The sequence below is a fragment of the Scyliorhinus torazame genome, chromosome 10 (genome assembly GCF_047496885.1).
Source record: "Scyliorhinus torazame isolate Kashiwa2021f chromosome 10, sScyTor2.1, whole genome shotgun sequence".
Classification (NCBI taxonomy): Eukaryota; Metazoa; Chordata; class Chondrichthyes; order Carcharhiniformes; family Scyliorhinidae; genus Scyliorhinus; species Scyliorhinus torazame.
Genome location: NC_092716.1, coordinates 145,061,027 through 145,080,594, shown reverse-complemented (window position 1 = coordinate 145,080,594; position 19,568 = coordinate 145,061,027). Strand labels below are relative to the sequence as shown.

General features: G+C 47.9%; 1 protein-coding gene across 1 annotated transcript in view; it reads left to right on the top strand.

The window, feature by feature from the left end:
• The window catches only part of LOC140430266 (low choriolytic enzyme-like), a 183,240-nt gene that overhangs the window by 114,078 nt on the left and 49,594 nt on the right, over nt 1–19,568 (top strand). The gene's annotated exons all lie outside the window — the stretch shown is intronic.

The following is a 19,568-nucleotide window of genomic DNA, read 5'->3' as shown; positions in this document are numbered from 1 at the left end:
GGGGGTGGTGGCTTCATATTACAACATGGTAGAAGTTACAGTTTTGAAGGTACCATAATGCCTCCGTACAGCATTTTGCCTCATTACAACTCTTAACCATTTACAACAGTAATATACATTTCAAAAGGAAGCAATTAGTCGGTCGGGGTCCCTGGTCGTCCTCTGCGATCGTCGTAGCTTTGGTGGTGATGCCGGTGGAGGTTCGGGCGTCTGTGACTCCGGGAGCGTGGTTTCGGCTTCTGTGGCAGCTTCATCACCCCGAGACGTGGCTGGTGGAAGGGCCGACTGACCTGGGAAGGGGGCGGCTGTGGGGTGCGCCGGTGGGCAGGGCATTGACTGGGCCGGTGGAAGAACCGATCCACCTGGGAAGGGGGCGGCTGTGGGGTGTGCCGGTGGGAGGGAGGGTGGGACTGGTGGCGGTGGTGTGTGTGGGGATCCAGCGGGCACCAGGTCCCGTAGGGAGACCGTATCCTGTCGGCCGTCGGGGTACGCCACGTAGGCGTACTGAGGGTTAGCGTGGAAGAGATGGACTCTCTCGACCAATGGGTCCGATTTGTGCGCCCGCACGTGTTTTCGGAGCAGGACGGGTCCGGGAGCTGCCAGCCAGGTCGGGAACGAGGTCCCAGGGGAGGACTTCCTGGGGAAGATGAGACGTTCGTGAGATATTTGGTTGGTCGTGGCACAGAGCAGTGACCGGATGGAGTGGAGGGCAACCGGGAGGACTTCCTGCCAGCGGGAGACTGGGTGATTCTGGACCGCACGGCCAGGAGGATGGTCTTCCAGACCGTTCCGTTCTCCCTCTCTGCCTGTCCGTTTCCCTGGGGGTTGTAACTGGTCGTCCTGCTCGAGGCAATGCCCTTGCTGAGCAGGAATTGATGCAGTTCGTCGCTCATAAAGGAGGACCCCCTATCACTGTGTATGTAGGCGGGGAAACCGAACAGCGTAAAGAGACTATGGAGGGCTTTTGTGACGGTGGTTGCAGTCATATCGGGGCAGGGGATGGCGAATGGGAACCGGAGTACTTGTCAATCACGTTCAGGAAGTACGTGTTGCAGTCGGTGGAGGGGAGGGGGCCTTTGAAATCCATATGAGGCGTTCAAAGGGACGGGAAGCATTTACCAGGTGCGCTTTCTGTGGCCTGTAGAAGTGTGGCTTGCACTCCGCGCAGATTTGGCAATTCCTGGTGGCTGTCCTGACCTCCTCGATGGAGTAGGGCAGGTTGCGGGTCTTGATGAAGTGGAAAAATCGAGTTACCCCCGGGTGGCAGAGGTCCTTGTGGAGGGCTCGGAGGCGGTCCACTTGTGCGTTGGCACATGTGCCACGGGATAGGGCAACAGGAGGCTCATTTAGCTTCCTGAGACGATACAAGATCTCATAGTTGTAGGTGGAGAGTTCGATCCTCCACCGTAAGATCTTGTCGCTTTTTATCTTGCCCCGCTGTGTATTATCGAACATGAAAGCAACCGACCGTTGGTCAGTGAGGAGAGTGAATCTCCTGCCGGCCAGGTAATGCCTCCAATGTCGCACAGCTTCTACTGGGGCCTGGGCCTCCTTTTCGACTGAGGAATGGCGGATTTCGGAGGCGCGTAGGGTGCATGAGAAGAAGGCCACGGGTCTGCCCGCTTGGTTGAGGGTGGCGGCCAGAGCTACGTCGGAAGTGTCGCTCTCGACCTGGAAGGGGAGGGACTCATCGATGGCGTGCATCGTGGCCTTTGCAATGTCTGCTTTGATGCGGCTGAAGGCCTGGCGGGCCTCTATCGACAGGGGAAAAACTGTGGATTGGATCAGTGGACGGGCCTTGTCTGCGTAGTTGGGGACCCACTGGGCATAATAGGAAAAAAAACGTAGGCAGCGCTTCAGGGCCTTGGTGCAGTGCGGGAGGGGGAACTCCATAAGGGGGCGCATACGTTCAGGGTCGGGGCCTATCACTCCATTACGCACTACGTAGCCGTGGATGGCTAGGCGGTCGGTGCTGAACACGTATTTATGCTTGTTATACGTTAGGTTAAGGATTCTTGCGGTTTGGAGGAATTTTTGGAGGTTGGTGTCGTGGTCCTGCTGGTCGTGGCCGCAGATGGTGGCATTATCGAGGTACGGGAATGTGGCCCATAAACCATACCGGTCAACCATTCAGTCCATCTCTCGTTGGAAGACCGAGACCCCGGTAATGACACCGAAGGGAACCCTTAAGAAGTGGTAGAGCCGCCCATCTGCTTCGAAGGCAGTGTATTTGTGGTCACTAGTGCGGATGGGGAGTTGGTGGTAGGCGGACTTAAGATCCACCGTGGAGAAGACCTTGTAATGCTCGTTCCTGTTGACCAGATCAGATATGTGGGGGAGAGGGTACGCGTCCAGCTGCGTAAACCTGTTGATGGTCTGACTGTAGTCGATGACCATCCTATGCTTCTCCCCGGTCATTACAACCACTACGTGAGCTCTCCAGGGGCTGTTGCTAGCCTCAATGACACCTTCCTTCAGTAACCGTTGGACCTCTGACCTAATAAAGATCCGGTCCTGGGCACTATACCGTCTGATCCTGGTGGCGACAGGTTTGCAATCCGGGGTGAGGTTCGCAAACAGGGAAGGCGGATCGAACTTGAGGGTCGCGAGGCTGCAGACAGTGAGGGGAGGTATCGGGCCACCGAATTTGAAAGTTAGACTTTGGAGGTTGCACTGAAAATCCAACCCTAGGAGTGTGGCCGCGCAGAGGTGGGGAAGGACGTCGAGTCAGTAGTTTTTGAACTCCCTTCCTTGGACTGTGAGGTTAGCTACACAAAATCCCTTGATCTCTACTGAGTGAGATCCGGAGGCCAGGGAGATTTTTTGATTAACGGGGTGGACGGGGAGAGAACAGCGTTACCGTGTCGGGGTGTATGAAGCTCTCCGTGCTCCCAGAGTCGATTAGGCAGGACGTTTCATGCCCATTGATAAGCACCGTCGTCGTAGCAGTCAATAGTATCCGGGGCTGGTCCAGGGTCACCGAGGCTACTCGTGGCAGCAGTTGAGTGTTTTCTTCGGGCGGTGTGTGGTCAGCCGAGCTGGGGACCAGGGAGTCCATCCAAGATGGCGGCGCTCATTGGTCGTACATGGCTGGGGGTGCACAAAATGGCGGCGCCCATCCATCACACGTGGTGTCCGCGGGACAAGATGGTGGCGCCCGGAGGCTGCACGTGGCCCTGGAGGAAGAAGATGGCGTTGCCCGCTGGCCGCAATGAGAGGATTGTGGTGGCGGTCCGTATTCGCCGCCGGAGACCGCAGCGACCGCCCGGGCCAGGCATTCCGCCACAAAGTAGCCCTTTTTACCGCATCCCTTGCAGGTGGATGCACGGGCCGGACAGCACTGTCGGGGGTGCTTGGCTTGCCCGCAGAAATAGCAGCAGGGCCCCCCGGGGTTGCCAGGCCGTCTTGCAGCACACGCTTGTGGGGGTATGGGAGATGCCTCGGGGTCGGCCGCGGGGGGGTTCCATGCTGCCCAGGGGGCTGCCGCGTGGTCGGGGACGTAAGCGCGGGCGTTTCGGGAGGCCACATCCAGGGAGTCGGCAAGGGCCCATGCTTTCTTGAGGCATAGTGTCTCTTTCTCCAGCAATCGCTGGTGGATTTGGGAGGACAGTATACCTGCAACGAAAGTGTCCTGGATCAAAAGTTCTGTGTGGTCGCTCGCCGAAACCTGCGGGCAGCTGCAGTTTCTCCCCAACACCACGGTAGAATTCTTCCAGCGATTCTCCAGGGTTTGTCGCCAGCAGATGTCGGGTGTAGACCTGGTTTACCGGGTGAATATAATGTCCTTTCAGCAGCTCCATTACTGCATCGAAATCGTCCGCATCCTTGATGATGGTGTAGATTTCTGGGCTCACCCTCGAGTGCAGGACTTGAAGTTTCTGTTCTCCCATGGGTGTGTTTTCGGCCGTTCCGAGATATCCGTTGAAACACGCCAGCCAGTGCTTGAAGGTTGCCGGTGAGTTTGCCGCGTGGGGCTGAGTTGAAGACACTCCGGCTTGATTCGGAGCTCCATTCTTTTAAATCTAGCGTATTAAATTGATGCACGATCAATAACCTCAGAAACGAGATTGGAGACAATTGAAGGCATTAATACGCTAGATGTTTCCCCCAGCAGCGCAGGTACAGAAGAAAGCTGCTGGGGCGGCATGGGCTCTTATACCCCGCCTTGCAGGGCGGAGCTAACATACAGGTTTATCCAATGGAAACAAGTACATTCTCCACCAGTGGTATTCCGGCATTACTAGGTACCGTAATCCTCTTAACACAGACTACCACAATCAGTACCAAGAATTTTTTCTCCGTGAAAAGGGCACGAAAACGAACCACGAGGTAGAATGTGTTAAGGCACTGTTGCAGATGAAGAAAATGCACGTTTTGGATGGCAGCCATCTTACGCGCGCGCATTCTAACCCTAGATACGGGATGGATGAAAACCAATCTGTGTATGCACGAAGACATGTGCGTGATGACGTATACGTCATGACATGTACAAGGTGTGGAACCTTCCATTTTCTCAAAAAATGCCCTGCCAGAGGAAAATGCTCACAATGTGGCAAGCAAAACCACTTTGTTGCTCAATGCAGATCCACACACGGGTTTAAATCTGTGAAGTCCAATTCAAGACAGATTAATGTGAGCAGTGTAGAATCTAAGGAAGAAGGTTTGAACACATTTTTTCAAAGGATACAGATGTTTACTCTTTGGAAGATGTTCAAACCACTGAAGTATCATCACCTTTCAAAACAGTCCACTCCATCAATTCTGACACAGATTTGAACACTGTATTGCAAGTCAATGATTATCCAATCAACTTTAAGCTGGATACAGGCGCTTCTGCCATTTGCTTACCAAGCTTGACTTCACAAAGCTAAAGCAAACCCCTAAAATTAATTAATCAGTTTGCCAACTGCACGACTACAATGGCAATTTAATCACATCAATTAGATAATGCTATTTGCTAGTTTCCAACAATGATATAGCAATTACACTAAGATTTGAGATTGTTGCGTCAGACAAATCATCACTCTTAGATGTGCAAGCCTGCAATGATTTACATTTTATACAGAGGATATACTGTGCAATTTCATCTCAACCGATGTTTCAAGATGACATTAAAGGGATTCTCAATTAATTTCCCGACATCTTCGAAGGCAAGGGTACTCTTCCATTCGAGTACAAAATCTTGTTATGGACGGATGCCAAACCTGTGGTACACCATCCGAGGAGAGTTCCTGTTCCACTCAGAGAAAGATTAAAACTTAAACTCACAAGACTGCAACATCAAGGCATCATTTCAAGAATCACTGAACCGACTGACTGGGTCAGCTGAATGATTTGTGTGAAGAAACCTTCTGCTGATCTGAGGATATGCATCGACCCCAAGGATCTCAACAAGAATATCAAGAGTGTTATGGGCCAGGGTTTACAAAACTCCAAAGTATATCATGGAGTTCACCTGACCTACAACTGTTTATTAATTTTGGTTATGGGGAGCACAAGGGACTCCTTTTCAGGTGTTATTCAACAGAGGCTTTAAGCACTTTTAATCAAAAACAAGGTTTATTCTACAAATTTAGTTAACATTTTTATAAACACACACAGTAAGTATTTTTATCAACTACCAACATAAATACCCCACACAGCTCCAGTACTCTATGTATAACCCTTAATAAATTTCCCTCTTAATCTGTTCCAATTTAATAACAAGATCCCATAAACCAGAAAACCCTTTTCAAACATGTGGCCTAGCACACAACACTCAAGACCTTGTTTGGATGCTCTTGTCTCCTTTCCAAAACAGCAGGTTAGAATTCCTTCCAGAAAACAGTTATTTATTTTCAAGTTATCACGCAGTCTGGAAACAGCTTTTAGAATGCACATAGAGGAAAAAAAACCTTTTTCAACCTGTACTGTACAAACCAGTTCAAACTCAAAGCTAAAGTAAAACTCAGAGCTGCAACCCAGTTCCCGATTCAAAAACGATAGTAAAAACCCAGGGCCGCAGCCCAGCTCCACCACACAATGACATCACTGAAGCCATGTGATAAGATAAAACATTTCTTAGAGGGACACGCCCATGACAAGAGGGAACACTGTCCCATTCCTAAGAGAGAGGAAATCACTACTGAAATGGCCAATGCACGAATCTTTTCCAAATTGGATGCATCTAGAGGATTCTGGCAAATGCTACTTGATGAAACTTATGCACTTTCAACACGACTTTTGGCAGGTTCTGTTATAACAGGATGCCATTTGGAATCATCTCAGTGTCTGAGATCTTCCATTGCTTTATGGAACAGATGACTGAGGGAATCGAAGGTGTTCGTCTCTATATAGATGACATAACCATTTGGTTATTTACATGAGAAGAACACATCTCAAGATTACAAAAGGTATTTCAACGAGTGCACAAGTATGGTCTGAAGCTGAATAGAACCAAGTGTTGTTTCGGCATATCGACTCTGAAATTCCTTGGAGACCAGATTTCTGAACATGGTGTGCGACCTGACAATGACAAGATTGCTGCCATTCAACGAATGGAAAGTTCCAGAGGACAAGAAGGCAGTTCTACATTTCTTAGGTGTCGTGAACGTTCTCGGCAAATTTATTCCAAACCTATCATCCAGAAACACTGCTCTTCGTAATTTAATTAAGAAGTCTACTACATTTGATTGCACAACCGATCATCAAAAGGAATGGCTCGACTTAAAATCTCAATTAATGATTCTTCTTTCGTTCTTCGATTCGAATAGAGAAAATTTTGACTGATGCTAGTCAGGACGGATTAGGAGCGTTCTGTTGCAAAAGGACGACAATTCATCTTGGTTACCTGTTGCATACGCATCCAGAGCAATGACACCAACAGAAAAAATTCTGCACAGATTGAAAAAGAGTGTCTTGGTTTACTTACAGGCGTATTAAAGTTCCATGACTATGTCTATGGGCTTCCTACCTTCACTGTGGAAACAGACCACATGTACATATCATACAAAAGGATCTCAATGATATAACTCCATGACTCCAGAGAATTTTGATGAAGCTCAGAAGATATGGTTTCAACCTCATCTGTATACCTGGAAAAGACTTGATAATTGCAGATGCTTTATCACGCTTGATCACCTCAGAAAGTGAACTTTTTGAATTCATTCAGCATGTAGAATCTCAAATACAGCTGTGTGCTGAAAATCTTCCTGCTTCGGATGTAAAAATCAACCTCATCCATGAAGAAACAAATAAGGATGTAATGCTTCTATGAGTCATACACCATCTCAACAATGATTGGCCTAAGTTCAGAAATATTCAAGAAAACTTGACAGTCGTGGATGGACTGTTGCTTCGGCTTAATCGGATAGTCATACCAGTGTCTCTCCGACGTATGATTCTCAACCAAATTCATGAAGGTCACCTTGGCATTGAAAAATGCAAGAGAAGGACAAGACAAACTGTTTACTAGCCAGGTATCAATCGTGACATTACTGATATGGTACTTGGATGTGAAACGTGTCAGAAATTTCAACCTGCGCAATGCGAGGAGAAACTACAACAATATGCTTTGGAAACATCTCCATGGGCTAAAGTTGGCATAGATCTGTTTCACTGCAATGATCGTGATTATGTCCTTATAATCAACTATTACTCGAATTATCCGGAAGTCATGAAGTTATCAGATCTCACATCCAGATCTGTCATCAAAGCAAGTAAGGAAACTTTTGCCAGACATGGGTATTCCAACCACTGTCATGTCTGAAAATGGGACATGCTTCCACAGTAATGAATGAGCTGAATTTTCTCGAAATTATAATTTTGCTCACATCAAGTTGAGTCCGCATTACCCACAGTTGAATGGTAAAGTGGAGAAAGGAGTTCAAATCATCAAACAACTTCTTAACAGAGCTTTAGATTCTATAAAATATCAACCTAGCATTACTATCATATAGAGCGACTCCTCTTTCGACTGAACTATCACCTGCACAGATGTTAATGAACAGAGATTTGAGAATAACTCTACCATCGATATCTCTATCAAATCCAGATCATCTACCTGTGATACAGAAGATGAAACATCAGCGTGAACAACAGAGAATGTATGCTGATCAGCATACAACCACTCTTGACTCATAGCTTCCAGATGATACCGTCAGGATCAAGGTACCTGATGGAGGTTGGTCTGCTCCTGGAAAAGTCATCAGACAAGCAGCACCACGTTCTTACATAGTTCAGACTGCTGACGGAACAGTAGTTTGACTTAATCAAGCAACTCGATAAAATATTTCCAAGGGCACCACGGTGGCGCAGTGAGTAGTACTGCGGCGTCACGCCGCTGAGGTCCCAGGTTCGATCCTGGCTCTGGGTCACTGTCCGTGTGGAGTTTGCACATTCTCCCCGTGTTTGCGTGGGTTTCGCCCCCACAACTCAAAGATGTGCAGGGTAGGTGAATTGACCACGCTAAATTCCCTCTTAATTGGAAGAAATGAATTGGGTACTCTAAATTTATTTTAAAAATTAAATAAATTATTTCCAGATTTACAATTTCATGAAAGTATTTTCTATAATACTTGAGCCAATTCTCAAGTTTGTGATGACTCACAGAAAACTGTTAAAACTTCTACATCACCTTCCTGTGTATTAAGAAGATCTACTAGAAGAAGAAGGCCGAACAGACTGAATTTGTAAATAATTTACAGTGAACTTTGTGATCATTATTCATTTGTCGTTACTTTACAAAGAGACATACATATCATGTAATAATAATCATTTATTGTCACAATTAGACTTCAGTGAAGTTACTGTGAAAAGCCCCTAGTCGCCACGTTCCGGCCCACTGTGCTAAACCAGCCCCTATTGTGTTGTTATAATATTGTTATACATTTTTTCCTTTGTCGTACATAGAAAGGAAATGTTAACAAAAGGGGGATGTAATGATATGTATGTAGGCATAACACTAACGGGTTAATTGTTACATCTGAGTGTAATGCAAACATGAGAGGACACCACCAGTTCCCAGTGTAAATATCAAAGCTCAGGGAATCTTGGGTAGTGTTAGCAGGGGAGAGAGATAGATCACAACTCAAAGACTAGTTTAGGTTAGAGAGAATTATCACGTGGCATTCATTAGTTAATATTAATCATAGATTATAGTTTAACAGATTCAGTCTGACTTTATTAATTGTCACAGCTCAGTAGAGTGTGCAAACTCAATTTAATTTAATCATTATTTAATAAATCAGTTTTGCTCTCGGTATGGGAGCATCATGTAGGAGCACAAGTTTAGGAGCACTGGTAATGGCCATAAGACCATAAGACATAAGATAGGAAGTAAGGCCATTCGGCCCATCGAGTCCACTCCACCATTCAATCATGGCTGATTTCAACTCCATTTACCCGCTCTCTCTCTCCATAGCCCTTAACTCCTCGAGAAATCAAGAATTTATCAACTTCTGTCTTAAAGACACTCAACGTCCCGGCCTCCACTGCCCTCTGTGGCAATGAATTCCACATACCCACCACTCTCTGGCTGAAGAAATTTCTCCTCATCTCTGTTCTGAAGTGACTCCCTTTTATTCTAAGGCTGTGCCCCCGGGTCCTAGTCTCCCCTGCTAATGGAAACAACTTCCCTACATCCACCCTATCTAAGCCATTCATTATCTTGTAAGTTTCTATTAGATCTCCCCTCAACCTCCTAAACTCCAATGAATATAATCCCAGGATCCTCAGACGTTCATCGTATGTTAGGCCTACCATTCCTGGGATCATCCGTGTGAATCTCCGCTGGACCCGCTCCAGTGCCAGTATGTCCTTCCTGAGGTGCGGGGCCCAAAATTGCTCACAGTATTCTAAATGGGGCCTAACTAATGCTTTATAAAGCTTCAGAAGTACATCCCTGCTTTTATATTCCAAGCCTCTTGAGATGAATGACAACATTGCATTTGCTTTCTTAATTACAGACTCAACCTGCAAGTTTACCTTTAGAGAATCCTGGACTAGGACTCCCAAGTCCCTTTGCACTTCAGCATTATGAATTTTGTCACCGTTTAGAAAATAGTCCACGCCTCTATTCTTTTTTCCAAAGTGCAAGACCTCACACTTGCCCACGTTGAATTTCATCAGCCATTTCTTGGACCACTCTCCTAAACTGTCTAAATCTTTCTGAAGCCTCCCCACCTCCTCCATGCTACCTGCCCCTCCACCTATCTTCGTATCATCGGCAAACTTAGCCAGAATGCCCTCAGTCCCGTTATCTAGATCGTTAATATATAAAGAGAACAGCTGTGGTCCCAACACTGAACCCTGCGGGACACCACTCGTCACCGGTTGCCATTCCGAAAAAGAACCTTTTATCCCAACTCTCTGCCTGACAGCCAATCGTCAATCCATGTTAGTACCTTGCCTCGAATACCATGGGCCCTTATTTTACTCAGCAGTCTCCCGTGAGGCACCTTATCAAAGGCCTTTTGGAAGTCAAGATAGATAACATCCATTGGCTCTCCTTGGTCTAACCTATTTGTTATCTCTTCAAAGAACTCTAACAGGTTTGTCAGGCACGACCTCCCCTTATTAAATCCATGCTGACTTGTCCTAATCCGACCCTGCACTTCCAAGAATTTAGAAATCTCATCCTTAACAATGGATTCTAGAATCTTGCCAACAACCGAGGTCAGGCTAATTGGCCTATATTTTTCCATCTTTTTCCTTGTTCCCTTCTTGAACAGTGGGGTTACAACAGCGATTTTCCAATCCTCTGGTACTTTCCCTGACTCCAGTGACTTTTGAAACATCATCACCAACGCCTCCACTATTTCTTCAGCTATCTCCTTTAGAACTCTAGGATGTAGCCCATCTGGGCCCGGAGATTTGTCAATTTTTAGACCTCTTAGTTTCTCTAGCACTTTCTCCTTTGTGATGGCTACCATATTCAACTCTGTCCCCTGACTCTCCGGAATTGTTGGGATATTACTCATGTCTTCTACTGTGAAGACTGACGCAAAGTACTTATTCAGTTCCTCGGCTATTTCCATGTCTCCCATCACAAAATTACCAGCGTCATTTTGGAGCGGCCCAATGTCAACTTTTGCCTCCCGTTTGTTTTTAATGTATTTAAAGAAACTTTTACTATCATTCCTAATGTTACTGGCTAGCCTACCTTCAAATTTGATCCTCTCTTTCCTTATCTCTCTCTTTGTTATCCTCTGTTTGTTTTTGTAGCCTTCACAATCTTCTGACTTCCCACTACTCTTTGCCACCTTATAGGCTTTCTCTTTTGCTTTGATGCATTCCCTAACTTCCTTTGTCAGCCATGGCTGCCTAATCCCCCCTCTGATAACCTTTCTTTTCTTTGGGATGAACCTCTGTACTGTGTCCTCAATTACACCCAGAAACTCCTGCCATTGCTGTTCTACTGTCTTTCCCACTAGGGTCTGCTCCCAGCCGATTTTCGTCAGTTCCTCCCTCATGCCCCTGTAGTTACCTTTATTTAACTGTAACACCTTTACATCTGATTCTACCTTCTTTCTTTCAAATTGGAGATTGAATTCAACCATATTATGATCACTGCCTCCTAAGTGCTCCCTTACTTTAAGATCTTTAATCAAGTCTGGCTCATTACATAACACTAAGTCCAGAATGGCCTGTTCCCTCGTGGGCTCCATCACAAGCTGTTCCAAAAAGCCCTCCTGTAAACATTCAATGAATTCCCTTTCCTTGGGTCCACTGGCAGTATTATTTACCCAGTCCACCTGCATATTAAAGTCCCCCATGATCACTGTGACCTTGCCTTTCTGACATGCACTTTCTATTTCGTGGTGCATCTTGTGCCCCTGGTCCTGACCACTGTTAGGAGGCCTGTACATAACTCCCATTATGGTTTTTTTTGCCTTTGTGGTTCCTCAACTCTACCCACACAGACTCCACATCATCCAACCCCATGTCGTTTAGTACTATTGATTTAATTTCATTCCTAATTAACAAGGCAACCCCGCCCCCTCTGCCCACCTCTCTGTCTTTTCGATAGGTTGTGAATCCCTGGATGTTTAAATGCCAGTCATGAACCCCCTGCAACCATGTCTCTGTGATGCCTACCACATCATACCTGCCAGTCACAATCTGGGCCACAAGCTCATCTACCTTGTTCCGTACACTGCGCACATTTAAATATAGCACCTTTAATTCTCTATTGACCGTCCCTTTTTGTTTTCTTAGTGTGGTGGACCTTGGTTTACTGAGCCTTTCCATACACTGTGTCATATTTTGTGGGATGGGGACCATTGTAACCTCCCCTGAGTTCTGTCTTTTCGTGCTTTTTTGTATTCCTAAGCAGCTACGCTTCCCACTGATTACTTCACCTCTTGGTTCCCTGACTTTCCCTTCCCCCCCCAATCTTTAGTTAATGACGCCTCTGCCATTCCCACCAACCTGGTACTCTACAAGCCCGATGGTGGTGGCGGCTCTGAGAGTTTGAGGACAGTGGCGGAAGCATATGGGAGTAGAGGGAGCATCGGTGTGGGCTCCAATTTGTGGCAATCACCAGTTTGTCCCGGGGAGGTTGGATGGAGGGTTTCGGACGTGGCAGAGAGCAGGTATTGAGAGGCTGGGAGATCTGTTTATACAATGGGAGCTTTCCTTGTTTGGCGGATTTGAAGGAGGAGTTCGAATTGCCGGGTGGGAATGGGTTTCGCTATCTGCAGGTGAGGGACTTTGTACCTTTGTAAGGCGGCAGGTTTCGACCTTTCCGCTTCTACCGCCACAGGGAATACAGGAAAAGATAGATTCTAAAACGGGGGTGGGGGAGGGGATGATCTCAGATATTTATAAAGAGCTTATGGAGTGGGAGGGAATTCAGATAGGGGAGGTAAAGCGTAAGTGGGAAGATGGGCTGGGTACGGAGCTAGAGGAAGGTCTGTGAGAGGATGCTCTGAGTAGAGTCAACACGTCCTCACCATGCGCGAGGCTCAGCCTGATACAATTTAAGGTGGTCCACTGGGCACACATTTTTAAAAATTCTTTTTATAAATTTAGAGTACCCAATTATTATTTTTTCCAATTAGGGGGCAATTTAGCATGGCCACTCCACCTAACCTGCACATTTTTGGGTTGTGGGGGTGAAACCCACACAGACATGGGGAGAATGTGCAAACCCCACATGGACAGTGACCCAGGAGGATTAAAAAGACTGAAGAAAAAGTCATTTGCACAATTTTCGTAACTGTTTTATGTCCTTATGCCTCTGCTTTGTTTTAATGGTCTTCATGGTAATGTTTTTTCCTTCCTTCCAGTCAATTTGGCATCCTGTGCATCCTATAATTTGTGGTCCATCAGAAAAGAAAGAATCTGACTCATCAGACTGGGACTTCATTCTGTATGTCTTGATCAGAATTTCATTTGTGAAATACTCATTCTGCTCACACTTAAACTCCAGAGTAAAACTTGTTCGCTGCCCTGGACCTGAAGATTTCAATTCTAAGTCTTGTAAATACTTCAGGATGGGCTCATCATCCTCCAGTATCATGTCACTGAGCAAATCCACATTCTTGAAGGCTGATAACCAGAATTCTGGAATTCACTTTGGCTCTTCCATCTCTTCAACTGGTTTATCTTCTTCCACTTTTGCTGTTATCTCATCGGATAACTGCACCGTTATACCTCGTTGCCAGTCGTAATGATCCTCTGTCACAGCGCTGTCAGGAATGCTCAACGAGGTTCATAGCTTCATACACGTTTGCTCCTATGATGGACTCACGTTCCATGTCCACAGTGGAAAATGGCATGATATGACTTCTGTTGTGTACCAATGCTTCGTGTTCACATGCACCCAGCGTCGCAATCTCATTCCGATTGTAGTCTTTCAGTAGTCTCTTTTGATTGACGACTTTCGGTTTAAATTGCAGCCCATTCAAATCGGACAAACTGAGAAGGTTGGCCCTCTCTCCCGTATCAAGCTTGCATTTGATCAATGTGGCATTCAGCATTACTGGAATTGTCCATCTGTCTTCAATGATGTCAGCAACACCATCCCTATTGCCTCAACTGCATATTCAGATGCATCGTGTCCTTAGTCGATGAAAAACAGGTCTTCAATGGACATCTCAGCAATCGCATTGACTGATCCTGTTTGGTCCACTGCTGGACGCAAAAAACGTTGCTTTGCAAAATGATTTGTTCGGTCACACTTGGAATACACCTTCCCAAATGCTGGACATTGCCGTGCCCCATGTCGATTGCCACATCTCTGGCATAAAATGGCGGATGCGGTTAGCCACTTAAAATGGCCACCTGCACGGAGACCGGGGGCTGGATTCTCCGCCACGCCACTTTTCAGCCTCGACCCGCCGGCAGGATTCTCCGTTACACCGGCCGGTCAATGGGGTTTCCAATTGTGGGGCAACCCCATGCTGTCGGGAAACCCCCGGGCGCCGGCAAAACAGAGAATCCCGCCCCACATTTTTATTCAACGGCGTCACAGTGCTTATGGCGCTGGCGTCTTCTTCCAGATTGGCAGCAAAATGTTTCAGATTGAATATGCTAATTTACTGTGCAGCTAACTCACTTGCATGACAAATCTTGATAGCGTTTTCTAATTGAAGCTCTTCTTTGTGGGTACGCATATCAAATACATGACATTCAAACATTTCATTTTTCTTCGGAAAGCAATGCCGATCAAAGTACTTTATTCCTTCATCAAAGCACTTGTTTTCCTCTTCGCTGTTGAAAGTGAAGGTATTGTAAATTTCAATACTTGAGGACCAGCTACCATGAGCAGCAACGCAATACGCCTCTCGTCAGGCTGCGTCTGCAGGCCAAGGACTGCAACATAAAGTCTGAATTGCTGCTTAAAAACTCGCCAATTCTCATCTACATTACCGGTGACTTGAAGCTGGTGGGGTGCCTTCAGACCTTCCATCTCTAACTTCACAGTCTTTCCTTGCATTGAGTTCCAGTTGCCCATAGTTTACCAGGTAGGTGGAAGAATTTTCTTTTTTCTTTCTTCTTCCTGTTTCCTGCCATCTTCTCCGTTGTTATCTTTAATTGTTTGACACTCTTGGTACCATGTTATGTTCTATGTTGTGGCTGTAGTACAGATGCACACTGAACTTCTAGTTATTTGATTAGTAAGATAATTTATTAACAAGATGAACACGTGTAAAGATAACTAACGAACTATGATCCAAACAGTAATGAATAAATTAATTCAATGAATTCTCCTGGAGCTACTTCTAGTGCAACGATCCTCTTGTATGACTTACTACCAACTGCCGGATATCTCGAGTCACATGGTGGATCTCTATCACCACCAGCTGGTTGGAGATCACATCGATAACTATATACCTCGAAAGACGACTATGCCGATCAGAGCGATCCATAACCGTTGGCCCTGACGCACATTTTGCGGCCTACCTGGGCCCACGTCCTGCCCACCCTCGGCAATCCCCGCATGCTCCTCGTCAGACGAGGCATGGCGTTTATCCCCCTCCTCCAGCACATCGTCCCTCTTCTGCGCAATGTGGTGGAGGACGCAGCAAGCCACCATGATGTTGAAGACCCTCCAAGCACTATGCTGGAGAGCCCCTCCAGAGCAGTCCAGGCACCTGAACCACATCTTCAGGATGCCGAAGCACCGCTCGATCATGTGTCTGGTCGCTGCATAGGCGTCATTGCAGCGGGTCCCTGTGTCAGTATGTGGCCTCCGGATAGGTGTTATCAGTCACAGCTGCAGTGGGTAACCCCTGTCACCCAGGAGCCAACACCCCAGCTGGGAGTGCACCTCGAAGGGGCCAGGGACCGTCGCGTGTGCCAAGATGAATGCGTCGTGCACACTGCCCGGGTATCGGCCGCAGACGTTGATGATGCACAGCTGATGGTCTCACACCAGCTGCACGTTCATTGAGTGAAACGACTTTCAGTTTGTGATGACCAGCCTGTCATCTGCAGGTGCTCGTAGGGCAACATGCATCCCGTCAATCACCCCCTGGACCCAGGGAATCTCAGTGATGATGTCGAACCCCGCTGCCCGGGCATCCTGGTGGGCTTGGTCCACAGTGAAATGGATGTTGTGCTGACTGGGCAGTTGGCAGTTGAGCCTCCATGATGGTGTAGATGCACCTGTGCACCGAGCTCTGTGAGATCCCGATCAGGTCCCCTCTCGACGCCTGGAAGGACCCCATGGTTCAGATATTCAGGGCGACCGTCATCTTGACGGCCACCGGGAGCGGGTGTCCTCCCCCATTCCCCTGCGGTACAAGGTGCACCATGATGCGGCAGATATGTCACACCGTCCTCCTGCTCAGCCTGGCCCGACAGGTCCTTGAATAACCAACGCTGCCAATACCTGCGAGGCCTCATGTGGCGCCTCCTTTGCACGTCCTCTTCCTTGGCCTGTTGGGCGCCTGCCTCTCCATCCTCACCACTGCCTCTTGTTCCTCTGGGGCATGCTCTGCAGCTGCAGCTTCCTCTTCCTTCCAGCACCCCCAGCTCGTACAGCCTCAGTGCATCCCACAGCGGTGCGGCTGAAGATTCTTTTGCAGCCAGTCCGGATGAAATGATCAGTCGAACACCTCGTTACTTTAACATATGTTTATTTCTCGGCCGGGACTTGAGCACTGTACATCAGAGTGTCTACAGATGCAAGTCGAAGTTAATACAGCAGATACTTACTTATATAATAAAATTACAATGTTTCCTTCCCAAGGACAGCCCCTTTAGAAGAGGTCTGAGAAATACAGCATTCTGTGGCTCTCAGCTAAAATAAAGTTATCTGTAGAAATAGAAATGATTCCCAAGGCCGTGTTTTGTTACTGCAACTGTCCAGCACAAAAACATAAGAGATAACATAAATTCCGTTCGACCAAAACGTTCTTTTTGACATTTCATTTTCCCATCAAGCTTGATTCTAGATCCAAACTAAAACTCAGTTTGACATCCAGTAGCTTGATCCATATTCTCACGGCGACTAGGAAGAAGGCCACCATTGCTGGTTGAATTCCAATATCCATTGTCTGCAGGGGATGAAAGGTTGACATGTTAGCATGGTGCATACCCCCTGTGCCAAACCAGGTCCAACGGGCTACATGGTGTTCCCGGATGACATTGTGGACATTGCCCCCCACAGGTTCCACCTCCCCCATCCCCAAACCCTGGCCCCGTTGGTGCCCGGCCCCCTGGGGGCCTCTGGCTCAGGTGCCCATTCCTGCTGTCAAGGGTACCGGCAGTTGACACTGCCCTTGCCAGCGATACTTTCCAGCGCCCCTCTGTAGGGGCAATTGTGTGCGTTGCCCTTCGATAGGCTGCCTGATGCCCCACCGGCAGGTGGCTGCCGGTTGGGGGGTTGGTATGGCAGAGGGTGGGATGGTTGGGTGGAGGGTGGGGACTGGGGTGCAGTGGTGGGTTGGGGGCACCCATACGCCCAGAGGCATTCAGCAGAACCAGGAGCTAAGGCGGGTGATCAGTGGGATGCGCAGCAAGATAGCTACCTTGCAGGCCGCGGCAATGGTGGTCTCTGGCTGGACACTGCCCCAGTTCCTTGGAATGGTCACCCCGGCCCCACCACCCGTGGACCCCCTCCCCCCTCACCCACCGGCCCTGGCTGGCCCCCACCCCGGCCAGCAGCAGGACCGGCAGCCCACAATCGCACCTCTCCATGTCCTACTTCCTGTTCCTCCCTCATCGGCCTCAGTGCCTGTTTCCCAACTTTTAAAAGCACGAGTGAACCTCGCCATCGGGAATTCTCTCCAGTGGAGGCGGAGAATAGCGAAGACCCTGGAGAATACCGGGTCAGGCCCCACTAATAATATACAAACGGCATTGACTATATGCGGAGTGGAATGCATTGACGTCACGTTCGAGGCACCGGAGATTTGCGATTTGGCATGAACCCAGCGCCAACCACAATTTCGGCGAAATAAACGAATCTCTGTCCAATTGCCTTTCCCGATTTCAGTGTTGGCCGACAGAGAAGTAATTGGCTTCAACTACTTCCTGTGGTAATGGATTCCACAGGCTCATGACTCTCTGGGTGAAGGAATTTCTCCTAACCTCTGTCCAAAATAGTTTTCCCTGAATGCTCAGGCTGTGACCCCTGGCTCTGGACACACCCATCCTCGGGAACATCCTTCCTGCATCTATTCTGTCTAGTCCTGTCAGAATTTTATAGGCTTCTCGGAGATCCCCCTCATTAGAACATAGAACATACAGTGCAGAAGGAGGCTATTCGGCCCATCGAGTCTGCACCGACCCACTTAAGCCATCACTGCCACCCTATCCCCGTAACCCAATAACCCCGCCTAACTTTTTTTGGTCACTAAGGGCAATTTATCATGGCCAATCCACCTAACCTGCACGTCTTTGGACTGTGGGAGAAAACCGGAGCACCCGGAGGAAACCCACGCAACACATGGGGAGAACATACAGACTCCGCACAGACAGAGACCCAGCGGGGAATCCAACCTGGGACCCTGGCGCTATGAAGCCCCAGTGCTAATCACTTGTGCTACCGTGCTGCCCTCTTCTGAACTCCACAAATGCAATCCTAACCAATTCAATCTTTCCTCATACGGCAGTCCTGCCAACACAGGAATTATCTGGTAAACCCTCGCTGCACACCCTCTAGAGCAAGAACATCCTTCCTCAGGTTTGGCCAGGCCCAGGAGCAGATTCATGAGGAGCTCCTCCTCCCTCCTTGCCCTTCTCCGCACTAAGTACATTGGCTCCCTCCAACTGTTTTAATTGAACCAAATAAACTAAATTAAACAAGCTGAGGGACAAATTAAAAGGGGCAGCCCCTTAAAGGTATACTGCCTTAAACACAATGAGACTTAAAATCATTAAACTGAAATATGATTGAAAGGGTTAATGAAGCACCCCAGAGCCTGCGGTGCCTACCTGGCATGGAAGGCCTCGATGGTGCCCATGGACACCACATACTCCTTCTCCAGGTACCCGGCTGTGAATTAAGCCACGGAAAAGGGGCAAACAGTCAAGTTGGACGACCCCCTCGGTCACCCGCTGCCTGTTTATGGCAAGTTTGGCCAGGCCCAGGAACAGGTTCACAAGGAGGTCCTCCTCCCTCCCTGCCCTTCTCTGCACCGGGTGTGCTGGCTGCCTCCATGATGTTTCGATAAAATTATAAGTTGTGCTTTTAAGAAGCCCCATAACATCCTTAATTGGCCTTAAATGAGTACAGAACAGTTTGCAGGCACATGCTTCCCCACTTTTACAAAAGTTTCAACATCGGGACAGAAGTTGTAGTTGTCACACATGACATTGGCACCATTTTATCTTTGTCGCCCATCTTGGGCGAAATTCTCCTACCCGCCCCGCCACATTTCTGCGCCGACCGGCCGGCGGGAGTCTCCGTAACACCGGCCGGTTAATGGGGTTTCCCATTGTGGGGCAGCCCCACGCCGTCGGGAAATCCCCCGGTGCCGGCAGAACGGAGACTCCCGCCGGCGGAGAATGACGCCTCTTATTTCCGACACAAAATACCAGAACATGGATCCAAACTACCAGTCCCAGTAAATGTTAATCAAAACAGGGAGAAAAAGTATTTTTAGTAAGAAAATAATAAGAAATAATTTCAAACT